This window comes from Oncorhynchus masou, chromosome 7 (assembly GCF_036934945.1).
Source record: "Oncorhynchus masou masou isolate Uvic2021 chromosome 7, UVic_Omas_1.1, whole genome shotgun sequence".
In the NCBI taxonomy this organism is placed as follows: domain Eukaryota; kingdom Metazoa; phylum Chordata; class Actinopteri; order Salmoniformes; family Salmonidae; genus Oncorhynchus; species Oncorhynchus masou.
Genome location: NC_088218.1, coordinates 29,097,557 through 29,119,046, shown reverse-complemented (window position 1 = coordinate 29,119,046; position 21,490 = coordinate 29,097,557).

Genomic DNA, 21,490 nt, shown 5'->3' with positions numbered 1-21,490 from the left:
CAACCGCCAAAACAGCTATTCTATGTGAACAGTTCGGAATGGTACTCTGAAGTATCCACTCTAACCACGAACAACATTGATCTTCAGGGAAACAGAAAGAGAGAGAGAGACTCGGATGAACTCTCCAGCAGATGGACCAGATTCAAACAGAGAAGATCACAATGACAGATTGGCGTAAATATATATTGATTGCAATTATTCCTGAATGAGTGAGCGTCCATGTGCATAGGATTAGCATTTCAATTAATATAATTATTAACTGTGTGTAGTGATCCCTTTTGTCTTTCTCAGTCCACACCAACTTCCCTTTGTCCACAAAGCCATCATATCGGCTTAGCCTAGTAGGGAATCTTCCCTATCCTTGTTAGTAACCAATATCTATTTTTTGTTTGTTTATGCATTTCTGTAATTATTTAGTTAGTTAGTAAATAAATCATTAAGCCAATTGGTTTATGGCTGATTCATAGTTTGGGCTGGATTCTGTGGTGCCCTGACATCCTAGTTAATTACATTTACTTGATTAGTTTAATCACGTAATAATAATTCTAGAGAATTGATTTGATAAAATAACAGTCTTCACTTTTAATGATGACAAACACACGACACTAGCTAGCTAGCTAACTGACTAGCAACTTGACTAGCGAGCTAGTTCCAGTTAGTTCTCTCATCATGAATGAAGCAGGTAGAGTAGCTACCTTGTGGTATGGTTATGTGAAATGGCAAGATTGTCTTCCAATATGGACACAATGTTGATTCATTATTTATGCATTGACAGTTTTGTATACTCTACCACCACATTGGGTCTGGGCTGCGAGGGACTGCCGCTGACGACCCAATCTGCACCCATTGCAACGTCCATAATAACAAACAGGACAAGGAACTTTTATTTTCTGTTAATTAAATAAAATACATTTTTCACAAATATTGGCCTACGTTTGCATCTTTCCAGAACACATATTGTGATTGGAGCTCTGGATTTGTGATTTTTTTAACATCTTTTTACCTTTTTTTTAACCTTTTTTTTAACCTTTTTTTTACCTTTACGGGATGGGTGTCCCTAAATCAGGACGGTTGTTGCTAACTTGCGCTACTGTGAGTAGAATGGCGTTGTATACAACAGCCAACTTTCTGGGACATAGACTTGTCTTATGTGGGCAAAAAGTTTAAATTCTGCAGTGTCCAATTAACAGCAGCTATTACAGTGAAAAAACACCATGCTATTGCTTGAGTAGAGTGCACAACAAAACACTTTTGTCTTGGCAACTGGTTTGATACATTCACCTCTGAAGGTAAATAATGTACTTACATTCAGTATTCTTGTTCTGATCTGTCATCCTGAGGGTTCCAGAGAGAAAATGTAGTATTGTTTTGTTTGATAAAATGCATTTTTATGTTCAAATATAGGAACTGGGGTCTACAGTTTGACCCCACTGATGTCTCTGGCTCCACACCCACCTCATCCGATCATCTAGATGTGTGAAAGTTAGTGTAAAAGCTAAGGAACTGACATTCCTGAAAGTGTGTACATTTACATTTTTTATTAACATAGCATTTTTGTATGTTCTCTATAGTTATGTACATGAAAATGTATCAATTGACCAATTCAGCACATTTGTGCAAACTCCTGGCATACTTGATAGAAAATATTGTGCAGTAAATGTAATTCTTCACTGGATCTGTCTGTAACTTTGCACACACACTACTGTGTATGGCCTGAAAGTATGACCTTTCTCTTGCATTTCAAATATTCACCTGTTGAGTATAGGGGGTAGTATTTTGATGTTTGGATGAAAAACGTACGCAAATGAAACTGCCTATTTTTCAGGCCCAGAATCTAGAATATGCATATAATTGTCAGATTAGGATAGAAAACACTCTACAGTTTCCAAAACTGTCAAAATATTGTCTGTGATTATAACAGAACTGATATTGCAGGCAAAACCTTGAGGAAAATCCAACCCGGAAGTGCTGTTTTCCTGAAAGCTCTCTGTTCCATTGCCTGCCTTCGCTCCATTTAAAAGGATATCAACCACATTAATTTTCTTACGGCTTCCACATGTTGTAAACAGTCTTTAGACATAGTTGGGGCGGCAGGGTAGCCTAGTGTTTAGAGTGTTGGACGAGTAACCGGAAGGTTGCAAGTTTAAACCTCCGAGCTGACAAGGTACAAATCTGTCGTTCTGCCCCTGAAGAGGCAGTTAACCCACTGTTCCTAGGCTGTCATTGAAAATGAGAATTTGTTCTTAACTGACTTGCCAGTTAAATAAAAAAATGAAATAAAATAGTTTCAGGCTTTTATTTTGAAAAATGTGCAAAAAATGTCACATCGCATGATTGGATGGCTGGGTACCAGCAGTGTTTTGGCTGGGTACCAGAAGCAACAGCTTGGAGCAGACATTTTCTCTCTCTCTCCTATTGAAGAAGCTACAGTTCGGTTGAAATATTATTGATTATATATTGTAAAAACAACCTGAGGATTGATTATAAAAAACCTCTGACATGTTTCTACAAACTTCACGAATACTATTTGGAATTTTTGCCCGGTCGTGACCGCTCGAGCCTGTGGATTTCTGAACATAATGCTCCAACCAAATGGAGGTATTTTGGATATGAAAATAATCTTTATGGAACAAAAGGAAAATGTATTGTGTAACTGGGAGTCTCGTGAGTGCAAACACCCAAAGATCATCAAAGGTAAGCAATTCATTTTATTGCTTTTCTGACTGTCGTGACCAATCTACTTGGCTGCTAGCTGTTTGTAATGTTTTGTCTGTTGAGAGAGATGTCCTTACATAAACGCTTGGTATGCTTTCATCGAAAAGCTTTTTTGAAATCTGACACACCAGGTGGATTAACAACAAGCTAAGCTGTGTTTGGTATATTGCACTTGTGGTTTCATGAAAATGTAATATTTTTAGTAATTTAATTTGAATTTGGCGCTCTGCAATTCAGCGGATGTTGAAGAAAATGATCCACTAACGGGATGGGTGCATCAAGATGCCTTTTGGCCCTAGACTTGGCACTCCGGTCCTGCTTGCTGTGCGGTAGCAGAGAGAACAGTCTATGACTTGGGTGACTGGAGACTGACAATTTTTGGGGCTTTCCTCTGACACCGCCAAGTATATAGGTCCTACCCTCTGTAGCGCATTACGGTCAGATCCCGAGCAGTTGCCAAACCAGAACTTTTTGAGGATCTGGGGACCCATGCCAAATCTTTTTAGTCTCCTGAGGGGTAAAAGGTGTTGTCATGCCCTCTTCACGACTGTATTGGTCTGTTTGGACCATGACAGTTCTTTGCTGATGGAACCTGAAGCTCTCGACCCGCTTCACTACAGCCACATCGATGTTAATGGGGGCCTGTTCGGCCCACCTTTTCCTGTAGTCCACAATCAGCTCCTTTGTCTTGCTCACAATGAGGGAGAGGTTGTTGGCCTGCACCACACTGCCACTCTGACTTCCTTCCTATAGGCTGTCTCATCATTGTCTGTAATCAGGCCTACCACTGTTGTGTCGTCAGCAAATGTAATGATGGTGCTGGAGTCATGTTTGGCCACACAATCGTGGGTGAACAGGAAATACAAGAGGGGATTAAGCACGCATGTCTGAGGGGCGCAGGTTTTGAGGATCAGTGTGGCAGACGTGTTGTTGCCCACCCTTACCACCCTTACCACCTGAGGGGAGCCTGTCAGGAAGTCCAGAATCCTGTTGCAGAGGGAGGGAGTTTAGTCCCAGGTACTGAGCTTAGTGATGAGCTTTGATGGTACTATAGTGTTGCATGCTGATCTGTAGTCAATGAACAGCATTCTCACATACGTGTTCCTTTTGTCCAGGTGGGAAAGGGCAGTATGGAGTGCGATAGAGATTGCGTCATCTGTGGATCTGTTATTGCGGAATGAGAATTGGAGTGGGTCCAGGTTATCTGAAATGATCCTGTTGATGTGAGCCATGACCAGCCTTTCAAAGCACTTCATGGCTACCGATGTGAGTGCTACGTGTGTAAAAATAAAGAAAAACCCTTAAATGAGTAAGGGTTCTAAAACTTTTGACCGGTAGTATATATAACACCAATGTCTAGCAACCCAAAGTTTGTGAGTTCAAATCTCATTACGGACAACTTTAGCTAATTAGCAACTACTTAGCATGTTAGCTAACCCTTCCCCTATCTCTTAACATAACCCTAACCTGAATACCCCCATATTGTAAGTTTTGCAAGTTCATAACTGTTAATGGAATTTATAGGTTTAAATGAATGACTACAATATCCCACCTATCATAGTATCTTAAAAACAGACTGTCTGAGCAAGATTCGGTGCCGACCTTGGCTGGGGGCCACTGAGAGTACTTCCCAGGGTCTCCCTATCTTGAGGGAGGACTGGGAGTGATTCTCACGGACTCCCCTAATCTTTGCCGGCTGGGTAGCAGGACAGTGTGTGCGTAGGATACCTAATGTTTGTGTGTGAAAGTATGTGCGTAAGAAGCCAATATAAAATTAATGGTTTTGTACAACAGACCAGCCCTCTCGTGAATAAACCTTATTGATTATTTTAGCTGGGCCTTCGTCTGTTTCATTTCAATCAGTATCTTACAAATCCTGAATAGCAGACTGAGTAGTTAAATTGAATTGGTTTATGAACATCGAGAACATAATTCTCATGACAATAACATACAGTATAATACGATTTGTAATTTGTAACATATCATAACAAAAGGGAAATGGACATACACAAATTAATACATACCGTCCAGGCTGTATCACATCCGGCTGTGATTTGGACTTCCATAGGGCGGCACACAATTGGCAAGCATCATCCAGGTTTGGCCGGGGTAGGCCGTCATTGTAAATGAGAATATTGAATTGAATAGAGAGTGGGATATGGATAAAGATGCACTTCCTAGGGCTTCCACTAGATGTCAAACGTCTTTAGAAACTTGATTGAGGCTTCTACTGTGTTGTGGAGCCGGATGGGAGCTCTTTGAGTCATTGGTCTGGCAGAGAGCCAGGTCCTTGTCATGTGCGTTTCACATGATAGTGACCTGCATTCCGTGGCTTCTCTACAGACATAGGAATTCTCCGGTTGGAACTTTATTGAAGATTTATGATAACAGCATCATAAAGATTGATTCGATACTTAGTTTGACAAGTTTCTTCGACCTGTAATATAAAGTTTTGAAGTTTGCGTCCGATGTTCGGATGGACCTGCCCGAGCGTTTGGATTTGTGTACTAAACGAGCTAACAAAAGTAGCTACTTGGACATAAATAATGGACATTATCGAACAAATAAAGCATTTATTGTGGAAATAGGATTCCTGGGAGTGAATTCTGATGAAGATCGTCAAAGGTAAAGGAATATTTATAATGTTATTTCTGATTTCTGTTGACTCCAACATGTTCGGATAATTTTATTTATTTTCTGAGCGCCGTCTCAGATTATTGAGTGGTTTGCTTTTTCTTTAAAGTTTTTTTGAAATCTGACACAGCGGTTGCATTAAGGAGAGGTGTATATATATATATATTTCCATGTCTAACAATTGTATTTATTGACATTTATAATGAGTATTTCTGTAAAATGATGTGGCTCTCTGCAATATCACCGGATGTTTTTGAAACTAGTGAACGTAATGCGCCAATGTATACTGAGATTTTTTTTATATAAATATGAACTTTATCAAACAAAACATACATATATTGTGTAACATTAAGTTCTATGAGTGTCATCTGATGAAGATCAGATGACGCTTGTGTTTTTTGTGACTCCTCTCTTTGGCTGGAAAAATGGCTGAATTGAGTTCGTTCTGACCCAACAATCTTTTGTGGTGCTTTCGCTGTAAAGCCTATTTTAAATTGGACACTGTGTTGGGATTAACAACAAGATTACCTTTAAAACGTTATAAAATACATGTATGTTTGAGGAATTTTCATTATGAGATTTCTGTTGTTTTGAATTTAGCTCCCTGCACTTTCACTGGCTGTTGTCATATCGATCCCGTTAAAGGGATTGCAGCCCTAATTAACTGACTTGCCTAGATAAATAAAGGTTAAATAAAATAATAAAATAATAATAAACACATCATATAGCATTCTAAATGGATTGTCTCTAAATGCACGTACAGAATAATACAAAATGCTTTGAGATCAGGTTGCTTCACTTCATGTATCAGTCTGGAATTTCCATAATTGAAACCTTTTAATGCATCAATCATAAAAGAAACTGACACACAGCTTATGTTCTAGAAAAATATATAGTTTTAATCTTCTTCCTCCATTGAAACAAAAGTTAGTCAAGACCTACTCTACCAAACAATTACTTGTCTTCTTCGGATATGTTTTCCAAGTCAGTGTTTGGCTGTGAACTAAGGGAGCTTGTACTATTTCAGCGAGTGCATATGCCAACTTTAATATTTTAATTCCATGTTGTCAAAATAAGACATTTGAATTGCTTTCACTTGGTTGCCTCTGTTCATATAGTTTTACACAGAAAAACATTTAAGTGGCCTGAATTAGCTTTCAATGAAAAGTTCCATTGTGCAAACATTTTGACATTTTCATGAAAGCCATTATGCATAGTAGTGTCTGCATGAAAATTTGAATTATGATGTAAGACCTTACGAGCTCTATCATTAATAAAGAATCCACCAATTTGAAAGGAGTATGGGCTAAATAACTACATTATGATTTCCATCAATATGAATGGTATTGGAAGTTACAAAAAGTTGAGGAAAGGGGTAGGGATGCAACATATCCCCTAAATTCCAAGAAAGGGGTAGGGATGCAACATATCCCCTAAATTCCAAGTTTTTTTTCTGAAATTCTGGTTAGAAGATTCAGGATTTCTTGCTTATTCACTCGTGATTGCAGGAATCTTCTAACCAGGATTTCAAGAAAACCTGAGAATATGGGGAAAGTTACAGAAATTTTGCAAGCCCAAAATAGGGATTTTTGTCATTGAAGAGGTTTCTTTGTGATTAATGGGATTTCAACAGGCCCTGTTTTCAGTGTTTACATACAGTCAATTGTTATTTGGTAGGATTGCCTTTAATTGTTTAACTTGGGTCAAACGTTTCAGGAAAGCCTTCCACAAGCTTCCCACATTAAGTTGGGTGAATTTTGGCCCTTACATCCTGACAGAGTTGGTGTAACTGAGTCAGGTTTGTAGGCCTCCTTGCTCGCATACCTTTTTTCAGTTCTGTCCACAAATGTTCTATAGGATTGAGGTCAGGGCTTTGTGATGGCCACTCCAACACCTTGACTTTGTTGTCCTTAATTAAGCCATTTTGCCACAACTTTGGAAGTATGCTTGGGGTCATTGTCCATTTGGAAGACCCATTTGTGACCAAGCTTTAACTTTAGCTTTAACTTTAACTGATGTCTTGAGATGTTGCTTCAATATATCCACAAAATGTTCCTTCCTCAGGATGCCATCTATTTTGTGAGGTGCACCAGAGCCTCCTTCAGCAAAGCACCCCCACAACATGATGCTGCCACCCCCGTGCTTCACGGTTGGGATGGTGTCCTTCGGCTTGCAAGCCACCCCCTTTTTCCTCCAAATATGTCGATGGTCATTATGGCCAAAACAGTCCTATTTTTGTTTCATCAGACCAGAGGACATTTCTCCAAAAAGTACGATCTCTGTCCCCATTTGCAGTTGAAAACCTTTTTTATGGTGGTTTTGGAGCAGTGGCTTCTTCCTTGCTGAGAGGACTTTCAGTATATGTCGATATAGGACATATTTTACAGTGAATATAGATACTTTTGTACCTGTTTCCGACAGCATCTTCAAATGGTCATTTGCTGTTGTTCTGGTACTGATTTGCACTTTTCGCACCAAAGTGCGTTCATCTCTAGGACTTCCTGACCGGTATGACGGCTGCGTGGTTCCATGGTGTTAATACTTGCATGCTATTGTTTTTACAGATGAACGTGGTACCTTCAGGCGTTTGGAAATTGCTCCCAAGGATGAACCAGACTTGTGGAGGTCTACACATTTTTTTCTGAGGTATTGGCTGATTCTTATTTTTTTTCCCATGATGTCAAGCAAAGAGGCACTGAGTTTGAATTGACACAATTGACTCAAATTAAAATGCTTCAAAAGCCATGACATCCTTTTCTGTAATTTTCCAAGCTGTTTAACTTTAACTTCTCTAGGGTAGGGGGCACTATTTTCACCTCTGGATGAAAAGCGTGCCCAAATAAACTGCCTGCCACTCAGGCCCAGAAGCTAGGATATGCATATACAGTGGGGCAAAAAAAGTATTTAGTCAGTCACCAATTGTGCAAGTTCTCCCACTTAAAAAGATGAGAGGCCTCTAATTTTCATCATAGGTACACTTAAACTATGACAGACAAAATGAGAAAAAAAATACAGAAAATAACATTGTAGGATTTTGAATTAATTTATTTGCAAATTATGGTGGAAAATAAGTATTTGGTCAATAACAAAAGTTTATATCTCAATACATTGTTATATACACTTTGTTGGCAATGACAGAGGTCAAACGTTTTCTGTAAGTCTTCACAATGTTTTCACAAACTGTTGCTGGTATTTTGGCCCATTCCTCCATGCAGATCTCCTCTAGAGCAGTGATGTTTTGGGGCTGTTGCTGGGCAACACGGACTTTCAACTCCCTCCAAAGATTTTCTATGGGGTTGAGATCTGGAGACTGGCTAGGCCACTCCAGAACCTTGAAATGCTTCTTACGAAGCCACTCCTTCGTTGCCCGGATGGTGTGTTTGGGATCATTGTCATGCTGAAAGACCCAGCCACGTTTCATCTTCAATGCCCTTGCTGATGGAAGGAGGTTTTCACTCAAAATCTCACGATACATGGCCCCATTCATTCTTTCCTTTACACGGATCAGTCGTCCTGGTCCCTTTGCAGAAAAACAGCCCCAAAGCATGATGTTTCCACCCCCATGCTTCACAGTAGGTATGGTGTTCTTTGGATGCAACTCAGCATTCTTTGTCCTCCAAACACGACGAGTTGAATTTTTACCAAAAAGTAATATTTTGCTTTCATCTGACCATATGACATTCTCCCAATCTTCTTCTGGATCATCCAAATGCTCTCTAGCAAACTTCAGATGGGCCTGGACATGTACTGGCTTAAGCAGGGGGACACGTCTGGCACTGCAGGATTTGAGTCCCTGGCGGCGTAGTGTTTTACTGATGGTAGGCTTTGTTACTTTGGTCCCGGCTCTCTGCAGGTCATTCACTCGGTCCCCCCTGTGTGGTTCTGGGATTTTTGCTCACCGTTCTTGTGATCATTTTGACACCACGGGGTGAGATCTTGCGTGGAGCCCCAGATCGAGGGAGATTATCAGTGGTCTTGTATGTCTTCCATTTCCTAATAATTGCTCCCACAGTTGATTTCTTCAAACCAAGCTGCTTACCTATTGCAGATGCAGTCCTTCCAGCCTGGTGCAGGTGTCCTTTGACAGCTCTTTGGTCTTGGCCATAGTGGAGTTTGGAGTGTGACTGTTTGAGGTTGTGGACAGGTGTCTTTTATACTGATAACAAGTTCAAACAGGTGCCATTAATACAGATAATGAGTGGAGGACAGATGAGCCGGTAAGTTATAGATCTGTGAGAGCCAGAAATCTTGCTTGTTTGTAGGTGACCAAATACTTATTTACCACCATCATTTGCAAATAAATTCATAAAAAGTCCTACAATGTGATTTTCAGGATTGTTTTTTCTCATTTTGTCTGTCATAGTTGAAGTGTACCTATGATGAAAATTACAGGCCTCTCTCATCTTTTTAAGTGGGAGAACTTGCACAGTTGGTGGCTGACTAAATAATTTTTTACCCCACTGTATAAACTCAGCAAAAAAAGAAATATCCTCTCACTGTCAACTGGGTTTATTTTCAGCAAACGTAACATGTGTAAATATTTGTATGAACAAAACAAGATTCAACAACTGTGACATAAACTGAATAAGTTCCAAATACATGTGACTAACAGAAATGGAATAATGTGTCCCTGAACAAAGGGGGAGTCAACATCAAAAGCAACAGTCAGTATCTGGTGTGGCCACCAGCTGCATTAAGTGCTACAGTGCATCTCCTCCTCATGGACTACACCAGATTTGCCAGATCTTGCTGGGAGATGTTACCCCACTCTTCCACCAAGGCACCTGCAAGTTCCCAGACATTTCTGGGAGGAATGGTCCTAGCCCTCACTCTCCGATCCAACAGGTCCCAGACGTGCTCAATGGGATTGAGATCTGGGCTCTTCGCTGGCCATGGCATACCACTGACATTCCTGGAAATCATGCACAAAATGAGCAGTATGGCTGGTGGCATTGTCATGCTGGAGGGTCATGTCACATGAAGGACGAGGATGTCTTCCCTGTAACGCACAACATTGAGATTGTTGCAATGACAACAAGCTCAGTCAGGTGATGCTGTGAAACACTGCCCAGACCATGACAGACATCCACCTCCAAATCGATCCCGCTCCAGAGTACAGTGTAACGCTACTCCTTCCACGATAAACGCGAATCCGACCATCACCCCTGGTGAGACAAAACCGCTACTCGTTAGTGAAGAGCACTTTTTGCCAGTCCTGCCACTGCAAGGACGATCAGCTGTCCGTCCTCTCTCCCTGTAGATCTGTCTTAGGCATCTCACAGTACGGACATTGCAATTTATTGCCCTGGCCACATCTGCAGTCCTCATGTCTCCATGCAGCATGCCTAAGGCATGTTCACGCAGCTGAGCAGGGACCCTGGGTATCTTTGTTGTGGTGTTTTTCAGTCAGTAGAAAGGCCTCTTTTGTGTCCTAAGTTTTCATAACTGTGACCTTAATTGCCTCATACCTGTAAGCTGTTAGTTTCTTAATGACCGTTCCACAGGTGCATGCTCATTGATTATGGCGGCAGGGTAGCCTAGTGGTTATAGCGTTGGACTAGTAACTGGAAGGTTGCAAGTTCAAACCTCTGAGGTGACAAGGTACAAATATGTTGTTCTGCCCCTGAACAGGGAGTTAACCCATTGTTCTGAGGCTGTCATTGAAAATAAGAATTTGTTCTTAACTGACTTGCCTAGTTAAATAAAGGTAAAAAATAAAATTGTTTATGGTTCATTGAACAAGCATGGGAAACAGTGTTAAAAACCTTTACAATGAAGATCTGTGAAGCTATTTGGATTTTTGCGAATTATCTTTGACAGACAGGGTCCTGAAAAAGGGACTTTTCATTTATTGATGAGTTTAGGTTGTAATCTCATGGATAAACATCTCAAATAAATATTGCCCAGTTAACCATGTTGAAATGATGTGGTGTTTCCAATGATGTGGTGTTTCCAGTGTGGAGTGCTCTGAGGGGTGAGAAAGAATAGTTTTGAAACAATAACTGCACCATGTGGTATACTTTATTCTTGCTATTATTATTGCAGTCTCCCAATCTCTATTTCTCTCTACCTCGTTATCTCACTCTTTTTCTCTTTTAACCTGATGAAACTCATCCGAAGTTCAGACATCAAGGGTTCAGAAAGCAGGTGCCTGAAAATGCCTCACTCTACCCATGACAAAAAGTCTTGAGAGTTTTTTAGTCAGTCAGACCCACAGTTTAACCCTCAAGGTCTGCACTCTGCAAACACTGTGCCGAGTGAGAATGTGTTTTTTTGAATTTCACACGGTCATTCTGAATTGGAAGAAAGTGACATCAAAGGCAACAAAGAGAACGTTTCATTCCTTTTGTGCCTGTTCATTCCTCTGTCGATCATCTGCGTGCCTTTTGATAAGCATCACCCTGGAGTTGACAATAACTGTGACTAAATCAACAGTCTCTGACAGCCACGGCACTGTAATGTCATTTATAATAATAGAGCCATTATTGCCCTAATGCGTATCATATTTTATGACCATGTAGTAAAAAACATGACACCTGTGAAATGATATTACTGCCATTACCTCAGCCTAACCAAGTGGGCATTCTTTAGTAATGGTTTAGAACTGACTTTGACTTTTACAGACAATGCTGATTGAAAATAAATGATTGGCTCAATTAGTGGACTGTACTTAAATAGAATAAATCACGACAAACGACAGGAAACCTCCATCTTAATAAACAAGGCGATGTCGGAGATGAAATTATACTGTCCCGGTGTTTCACACAATCGCACCGAGCCTGTTTTTCATTTGGAGCCCCCAATCTGTCCCTGACGTCATTTCATTTTATTAGTTAATGAGTCCCTGTCTCCAAAGTAGTCACAATAAGATGACAAGTAAATAAAAAACAACTGAAATAAATGGGACGTGTCCGCCTGTCACGGAGGGACTCGAGAAGGGCAATGGTGACTAATGTTGCTAATTTACTGTGAAAACAGATGTACCATTGACAGGTTTGGAACCCGGCTGTGAAAGCTAATCGTTTGGTTGTGTGTTGATGAAATATGCAATCTCACGACAGATGATGACAAAATTACACCGCCTGCAGATGGATAATGGTGACTTCTATCATTTAATCCCCCAGGCTGAATGTCAAATAATGCAGTCAGATTGATCAACTCTCTCCCATTGATCCAGTGCCTTTGTGATGATGACATCTTTGTTGGGCATCTATCTACAGGACCAGATACTGGTCCTGACAGACAGATTAATACACTGACTACAGAGAGGATTTCTACAATATTGGATTGGATTGGATGCAATGGTGGGGTCCAATACATGTAATAAGGGTACTGAGAAATGTTTTTCGGTGATTTGAAGCTATAATGGTGTGTCACGACTTCCGCCGAAGTTGGCTCCCCTGCCTGTTCGGCCGGTGCTCGGCGGTCGTCGTCACCGGCCTCCTAGCCGCCACCGATCCCTTTTTCGTTTGTCTGTTTTTTTTGTCTTATTAGTTTCACCTGTGTCATGTTGTATGTGCTTAATGAGCTTCCTTATTTAAAGTACGTGTACCCGCCCTTGTTTTGTGCGGGATTGTCTTTGTGTTACGTGTGTACGTTTAGGTAGAGGTGTATAATTTTCTGGACTTGGCACCCTGTGTTTTGGGAAGTCACATTTACTGTCCGCGCCCTGTGCTGTTGGGCTTGTCTATTTTTGTCCCATATTAAAAGAGCACTTTTTCCCAGTGGAACTCTCTGCGCCTGATTCCTTCCTCATCCACCTAGTCCCACATGACAGAATCGCGCACCAGGCTATCTCTCAGCCTGTCCAGCGCTGCCAGAGCCTTCCTCCTGCCCAGCGCTGCCAGAGTCTCCCGTCTGTCCTGAGCTGCCAGAGTCTCCCGTCTGTCCTGAGCTGCCAGAGTCTCCCCTCTGTCCTGAGCTGCCAGAGTCTCCCCTCTGTCCTGAGCTGCCAGAGTCTCCCCTCTGTCCTGAGCTGCCAGAGTCTCCCCTCTGTCCTGAGCTGCCAGAGTCCCCCCTCTGTCCTGAGCTGCCAGAGCTGCCCGTCTGTCCTGAGCTGCCAGAGCCAGGAGCTGCCGGAATTGCCCTTAACTCCGGAGCTGCGGGAGTCTCCCGCGCGTCCGGTGCTGCCGGAATCTCCCATCCATCCGGTGCTGCCGGAATCTCCCGTCCATTCGGGACCCGTGGCTTGGGTCCCCAGTCCGAGGTCGGACTATGGTGGACTATGGTGGTGTGGGGTCTATGTCCCGCGCCAGAGCCACCACCGCGGTTTAGGTTTTGCGGCCGGAGTCCGCACCTTTGGGGGGATACTGTCACGTTCTGACCTTAGTTCCTTTATTGTGTCTTTGTTTTAGTATGGTCAGGGCGCGAGTTGGGTGGGTTGTCTATGTTCCTTTTTCTATGTTTTGGGATTTCTGTATTTGGCCTCAATCAGAGGCAGCTGTTTATCTTTGTCCCTGATTGAGAACCTTATTTAGGCAGCCTGGTTTACTTTTGAGACGTGGGTGATTGTTTTCTGTTTTGTGTCTACACCAGACAGGACTGTTTCGTTTGTTTCACTTTGTTATTTTGTATTTTTGTAGTGTTCAGTTTGTCTTATTAAAATGGACACTTACCACCCTGCAAATTGGTCCGATCTCTCTTACTCCTCATCAGAGGAAGACAACGAACTTTACATAGTGACTGTGAACTTGAAAGGATGGTATATGCACAATTACAGCTGTGTTAATTTATTTTTTATTTCTTTATCTTCTCTCATTTGCACTCATTATTCCTGAACTCTATTTGTCGTTCACAGAAGTGTAGTCACAGAGGTTCATCAAAGGGAACTGCACCATTTTTATCGTTTTGAGAATTTTAACGAGTTCTCTTAATTAAGGCCATTGAAGAGAGTGCACAGTGCTGAACAGGACTGTTTTAAACAGGTTTCGGAGTTTCATGTCATAGGGTCAATCTGGAACAGCGCTGACAGACCACATAATTAACTCCTCCTGTGGAGGAACTGTGAAAGGAATGTTACCTCTTACACTTGTGAGAGTTGACCAATATGGATAGGGCTAAATTGAAATATATGGAAAGCATATGCTAAACCATAGTTTCAATTAAAAGAAAGCTGTTTGGATATTATGGTTTGGATATTATGGATATTATGGTGAAGTTATTATCCTAAAGGTACAACAATTCACCACACAACAGTTCACCTGACACAAGACTGAAACCAAACATTACACTGTTGATGTTATGTGCATTTTAAATTGACTGTACTTTTCACAGCATTTTATGATAACTACATCTGAAAATCCTCTGGATACATTCAGTAACATGATAAGAAAATTCTTGAAATATTTGGTGTAGGTGCAAAAAAGACAAAAAATGACAAGGCTATGAATGAGAGGTCTAACTGGTGTCTCCAAGAGGACACACACCTCTCAAAAGTGTGCAAAGTAATTTAAATAATTTCAATGCGCTTTCATGACTCAAAGAAAAATCTTCAACTATAAGTTTTTTTTTAGCTCTCGGTTGAGGAACTAGAGCAACAACACTCGTAGTTGTTTTGTTTGGAACACAGCCCTGCATCCCCACCTTTACACAATTACTTTTGTCAGTGTGACACAGATGACAACACAGAGTTACCCATGGAATAAACAATAAACAAGCCAATAACACAATAAACAAATCAATGACACAGTAGAAAAAATAAAGTCTATATACAGTGTGTGCAAAATGCATGAGGAGGTAGCCAATGAATAGGCCATGGGAGCGAATAATTACAATTTAGCAGATTAACACTGGAGTGATAAATGAGCAGATGATGATGTGCAAGTAGAGATATTGGTGTGCAAAAGAGCAGAAAAGTAAATAAAAACAGTATGGTATGAGGTAGGTAGATTGGGTGGGCTATTTACAGATGGACTATGAACAGCTGCAGCGATCGGTTAGCTGCTCAGATAGCTGATGTTTAAAGTTGGAGAGGGAAATAAAAGTCTCCAACTTCAGTGATTTTTGCAATCCGTTCCAGTCACTGGCAGCAGAGAACTGGAAGGAAAGGCAGCCAAATGAGGTGTTGGCTTTGCGGATGATCAGTGCTGCTGGAATGTGTGCTACGGGTGGGTGTTGTTATCGTGACCAGTGAGCTTTACCTAGCATAGACTTCTAGATGACCTGGAGCCAGTGGGTCTGGCGATGAATATGTAGTGAGGGCCAGCCAACTAGAGCATACAGGTCGCAGTGGTGGGTGGTATAAGGTCATTTGGTAACAAACGGATGGCACTGTGATAGACTGCATACAGTTTGCCGAGTAAAGTATTGTAAGCTATTTTGTGGATGACATCACTGAAGTAGAGGATCGGTAGAATAGTCAGTTTTACTAGGGTAAGTTTGGCTGCGTGAGTGAAGGAGGCTTTGTTTGCGAAATTGACAGCCGATTCTAGATTTGATTTTGGATTGGAAATGTTTAATATGAGTCTGGAAGGAGAGTTTACAGTCTAACCAGACACCTAGGTATTTATAGTTGTCCACATATTTTAGATCAGAACCGTCCAGGGTGGTGATGCTTGTCGGGTGAACGGTTGAAAAGCATGCATTTGGTTTTACTAGCGTTTAAGAGCAGTTGGAGGCCACGGAAGGAGTGTTGTATGGCATTGAAGCTCGTTTGGAGGTTAGTTAGCACAGTGTCCAAGGAAGGGCCAGAAGTATACAGAAAGGTGTCTACGTAGGTGGATCAGGGAATCGCCGGCAGCAAGAGGGACAACATTGATATATACTGAGAAAAGAGTCGGCCCAAGAATTGAACCGTGTGGTACCCCAATAGACTGCCAGAGGTCTGGACCACATGCCCTCGGATTTGACACACTGAACTCTGTCTGCAAAGCAGTTGGTGAACTAGGATAGGCAGTCATTAGATAAACCATGGCTATTGAGTCTGCCGATAAGAATACAGTGATTGACAGAGTCGAAAGCCTTGGCCGGGTTGATGAAGATGGCTGCACAGTACTGTCTTTTATGGATGGCGGTTATGATATCGTTCAGTACCTTGAGTGTTGCTGAGGTGCACCCGTGACTGGCTCGGAAACCGGATTGCACAGTGGAGAAGGTATGGTGGGATTTCGAAATGGTCAGTGATCTGTTTATTAACTTGGAAGACTTTAGATAGGCAGGGCAGGATGGATATAGGTCTGTACCAGTTTGGGTCTAGAGTGTCACCCCCTTTGAAGAGGGGGATGACCGCGGCAGCTTTCCAATCTTTAGGGATCTCGGGCGATGCGAAAGAGAGGTTGAACAGGCTGGTAATAGGGGTTGCAACAATAGTTTTAGCAGTAGCGTGCCGTGGTTCTGGGGCCTGGGCCTTCAGTGAAGTCCTACACAGTCCCACCCGAATTAATCCACCTCTTATTACCATCATTATGATGCCATGGTTCTTGGATAAAATATCTAACATAAAGACCAGCCCTCCAAATCTCAACCTGGGGCTGGAAGCAGTGCAACCAAGAGGAATGCAATGAAATGAAGAGTGTAACTCTTACTCTGGGGAATAATTTAATACATATTTGTGTGACAATATATTTAAAAAAAATTATATTCTGATGATGTTTAGGCCAGCAGAGAAGGCCTTGCTGGCCCTGACGGCCCACCACTGAGTTTTAGAAAGAGAGGGTCCATATTGTCTAGCCCAGCTGATTTGTACTGGTCCAGGTTTTGCAGCTCTTTCAGAACATCTGCTATCTGAATTTGGGTGAAGGAGAAGCTGCAGGGGGGGCGGAGTTGTTGGCCGGGGTTGGAGTAGCCAGGAGGAGGGCATGGCCAGCCGTTGAGAAATGCTTGTTGAAATTTTCGATTATCATGGATTTATCGGTGGTGACTGTGTTACCTAGCCTCAGTGCAGTGGGCAGCTAGGAGGAGGTGCTCTTGTTCTCCATGGACTTTAAAGTGTCCCAAAACCTTTGGGAGTTAGAGCTACAGGATGCACATTTCTGCTTGAAAAAGCTAGCCTTTGCTTTCCTGACTGACTGGGTGTACTGGTTCCTGACTTGGAAAGTATGACAGAACTTTGCATGCTTCCACCCCCTTTGGCAGTTCTATCTTGATGGAAAATGTTGTAGTTAGGTATGGAAATCTCAGAATTTTTGGTGGCCTTCCTAAGCCAGGATTCAGACACTGCAAGGACATCAGGGTTGGCGGAGTCTGTTAATTAAAGCAGTGAGTAAAACAAACTTAGGGAGGAGACTTCTGATATTAACATGCATGGAACCAAGGCTTTTTCGATTACAGAAGTCAACAAATGAGGATGCCTGGGAACACTCAGGATCTGGGTTAACTTCTTGATTCACCCATCCCATTACCGGGATCATTTTCGTCAACATCCGCTGAATTGCAGAGCGCCAAATTCAAATTAAATATTAAAATACAAAAAATATTTCATTTTCATGAAATCACAGAACACAGTTTAGCTTGATGTTAATCCACCTGGCGTGTCAGATTTCAAAAAAGCTTTTCGGCGAAAGCATACCAAGCATTTATGTAAGGACATCTCTCTCAGTAGACAAAACATTACAAACAGCTAGCAGCCAAGTAGATTGGTCACGAAAGTCAGAAAAGCAATACAATTAATTGCTTACCTTTGATGATCTTCCGATGTTTGCACACACGAGACTCCCAGTTACACACTAAATGTAATTTCTATATCCAAAATACCTCCATTTGGTTGTCGCGTTATGACCGGGCAGACAAAAATTCCAAATAGTATCCGTAAAGTTTGTAGAAACATGTCAAACGTTTTTTATTTTCAATCCTCAGGTTCTTTTTACAATATATAATTGATAATACTTCAACTGGGACTGCAGCTTCTTCAATAGGAGAAAGAGAGAGAAAATGTCTGCTCCAAGCTGTTGCGCATGCAAAACGCTGCTGGCACCCAGCCATCCAATGACGCGATGTGATTTTTCTTGCTCATTTTTCAAAATAAGATCCTGAAACTATGTCTAAAGACTATTCACACCATGGGGAAGCCATAAGAAAAGGAATCTGGTTGATATCCCTTAAATGGAGCGAAGGCAGGCTATGGAACAGAGAGCTTTCAGGAATAACAGCACTTCCGGGTTGTCTTTTCCTCAGGTTTTCGCCTGCAATATCAGTTCTGTTATACTCATATTTTGACAGTTTTGGAAACTTTAGAGTGTTTTCCATCCTAATCTGTCAATTATAAACACCGGATCCTTGCCCAAGGCTCTGGACCTTGCCACCGGATCACCGCTGCTACCGAGGGGCTATAGTGGCTAACGCCCCTGCCCCGAAGCTAGCACCAGTTAGTCATGACAGATTTTAGATTCTGGGTCAGATTTTAGATTCTGGGCCTGAGAAATAGGTAGCTTCATTTGTGTAAGTTTTTCATCCAAACATCAAAATACTGCCCCTTACACTCAACAGGTTAACCTCTATATCACCCGAGGAACAGAGGAGGAGTAGGATGAGGGTACAGCTAAAGGCTATGAAAACTGGTCGCCTGGAATGTTGGTGACAAAGAATAAAAGGAGCAGATTTCTGTGATGATAAGTGAGGTTGTATCTCTGGACATGCTGGTTATAATAGATGAGACCAACTCATGTGTGGGAGGTGGGACAAAGGAGGTATCAGAGGTATGATGAGTGGAACTAGGGGCTCCATTGTAAACCAAAACAATAACTAACCTAAACAACAGTATACAAGGCATATTGACATTTGAGAGACATGCAGCGCGGTATAAAGTAATCACAGGTGTTGAAATGGGAGTAAGGTGTTGAGGTGTTGAGGTGTTGAAATGGGTAAGACAACAACAGCTAATCAGCTAAAACAACAACAGGTAAAATGGCGATGAATGGGCAGAGAGGGTCGGTTAACTACACACAGAGCCTGAGTTCGCGGCTGGGTCCGAGAGATAAACAAAAAATAAACAGAATGGAGTACCGTGATTAATGGACAGTCGACAAAGGATCCAATCCAGATGGCAAAAGAGGTATTGTAGTCGTAGTAATTTAGTTTGCTAGCTGGGAGATGCCCCTGGGTCATGACTAACTGGTGCTAGCTTCGGGGCAGGGTGTTAGCCACTATAGCCCCTTGGTAGCAGCGGTGATCCGGTGGCAAGGTCCAGAGATTACGGCAAGGATCCGGTGGTGTAGTGGGTTCTAGCCGTGTTTGGGTGATTAACAGAGAAGGCCGGGAGGTGGGCTTCAGGGATAGCTTCGGTACTGGGTAACTCGGTGGGTGCTAGCTAGCTGTGGAGATCAGGAGTAATGGTCCAGGGATTACGGCAGGAAGTGACACACCGCCCCAGACCATGACAGACCCTCCACCTCCAAATCAATCCAGCTCCAGAGTACAGGCCTTGGTGTAACGCTCATTTAGTCAACGATAAACGCAAATCTCACGATCACCCCTGGTGAGACAAAACGGTGACTTGTCAGTGAAGAGAACTTTTTGATCAGCAGTCTGTCCTGTCTCCCTGTAGCGCTGTCTTAGGTGTCTCACAGTACGGACATTGCAATTTATTGCCCTGGCCACATCTGCAGTCCTCATGCCTCCATGCAGCATGCCTAAGGCACGTTCACGCAGATGAGAAGGGACCCTGGGCATCTTTCTTTTGGTGTTTTTTAGAGTCAGTAGAAAGTCCTCTTTCGTGTCCAAAGATTTCATAACTGTGACCTTAATTGCTTACCGTCTGAAAGCTATTAGTGTCTTAATGGCCGTTCCACAGGTGCATGTTCATTGATTGTTTATGTTTCATTGAACAAGCATGGGAAACAGTGTTTAAACCCTTTACAACGATCTGTGAAGTTATTTGATAATCTATTTGGATTTTTACGAATTATCTTTGAAAGACAGGGTCCTGAAAAAGGGACATTTCTATTTTTGCTGGGTTTAGGTAGGGGTAAAGTGACTACGCATAGATGATAAACAACAAGTAGCAGCAGTGTAAAAACAAGAGGGGGGTCAATGTACATCGTCCGGGTGGCCATGTGATTAATTGTTCAGCAGTCTTGTATCTTGGGGGTAGAAGCTGTCAAGGAGAATTTTGGACCTTGACTTGGCGCTCCAGTACCGCTTGCCATCTGGTAGCAGAGAGAACAGTTTATGACTGGGTTACTGGAGTCTTTGACAGGTTTTTGGGCCTTCCTCTGAACCCGCCTGGTAGATAGGTCCTGGATGGCAGGAAGCTTGGCCCCAGTGATGTATTGGACAATATGCACTACCCTCTGAAGCACCTTATGGCCAGATCCCGAGCATTTGCCATACCAGGTGGTGATGCAACTGGTCAGGTTGCTCTCGATGGTGCAGTAGTAAAACTTTGAGGATCTGGGGACCCATGCCAAATCGTCTCAGTCTCCTGAGGGGGAAAATGTGTTGTGCCCTCTTCATGTCTGTCTTGGTGTCCTTTTCCTGTAGTCCACAGTCATCTCCTTTGTCTTGTTCACATTGAGGGAGAGGTTGTTGGCCTGGCGCAAAAGTGCCAGGTCTCTGACCTCCTCCCTATAGGCTGTCTCAACGTTGTCAGGGATCAGGCCTACCACTGAAAATCAGAAAATGTAATGATAGTGTTGGAGTCGTGCAGGGCCACACAATCGTGGGTGAACAGAGAGTACAGGAGGGGACTAAGCAAGCACTCCTGAGGGGGACCGGTTTTGAGGATCATCGTGGTAGATGTGGTGTTGCCTACCCTTACCACCTCAGGGTGGCCAGTCAGGAAGTCCAGGATCCAGTTGCAGAGGGAGGTGTTTAGTCCCCGTGTTAAGTACCGGCGGTATGCAAATTGGAGTGGGTCTAGTGTTTCCGGTATGATGGTGTTGACGTGAGCCATGACCAGACTTTCAAAGTACTTCATGGCTACCAACGTGGTACGGGGAGGTAGTCATTTAGGCAGGTCACCTTCACATTCTTGGGCACAGGGACTATGTTCATCAACTTGAAACGTGGGTATTACAGAATCTGCTAGGGAGAGATTGAAAATGTCAGTGAAGACACTTGCCAGTTGGTCAGCGCATGCTCTGAGTGTGAATGTTGACCTGTTTAAAGGTCTTACATCGGCTACGGAGAACATGATCTCACAGTCGTCCGGAACAGCTGGTGCTGTTCATTCATGCATCAGTGTTGCTAGCCTCGAAGCGAGCATCAA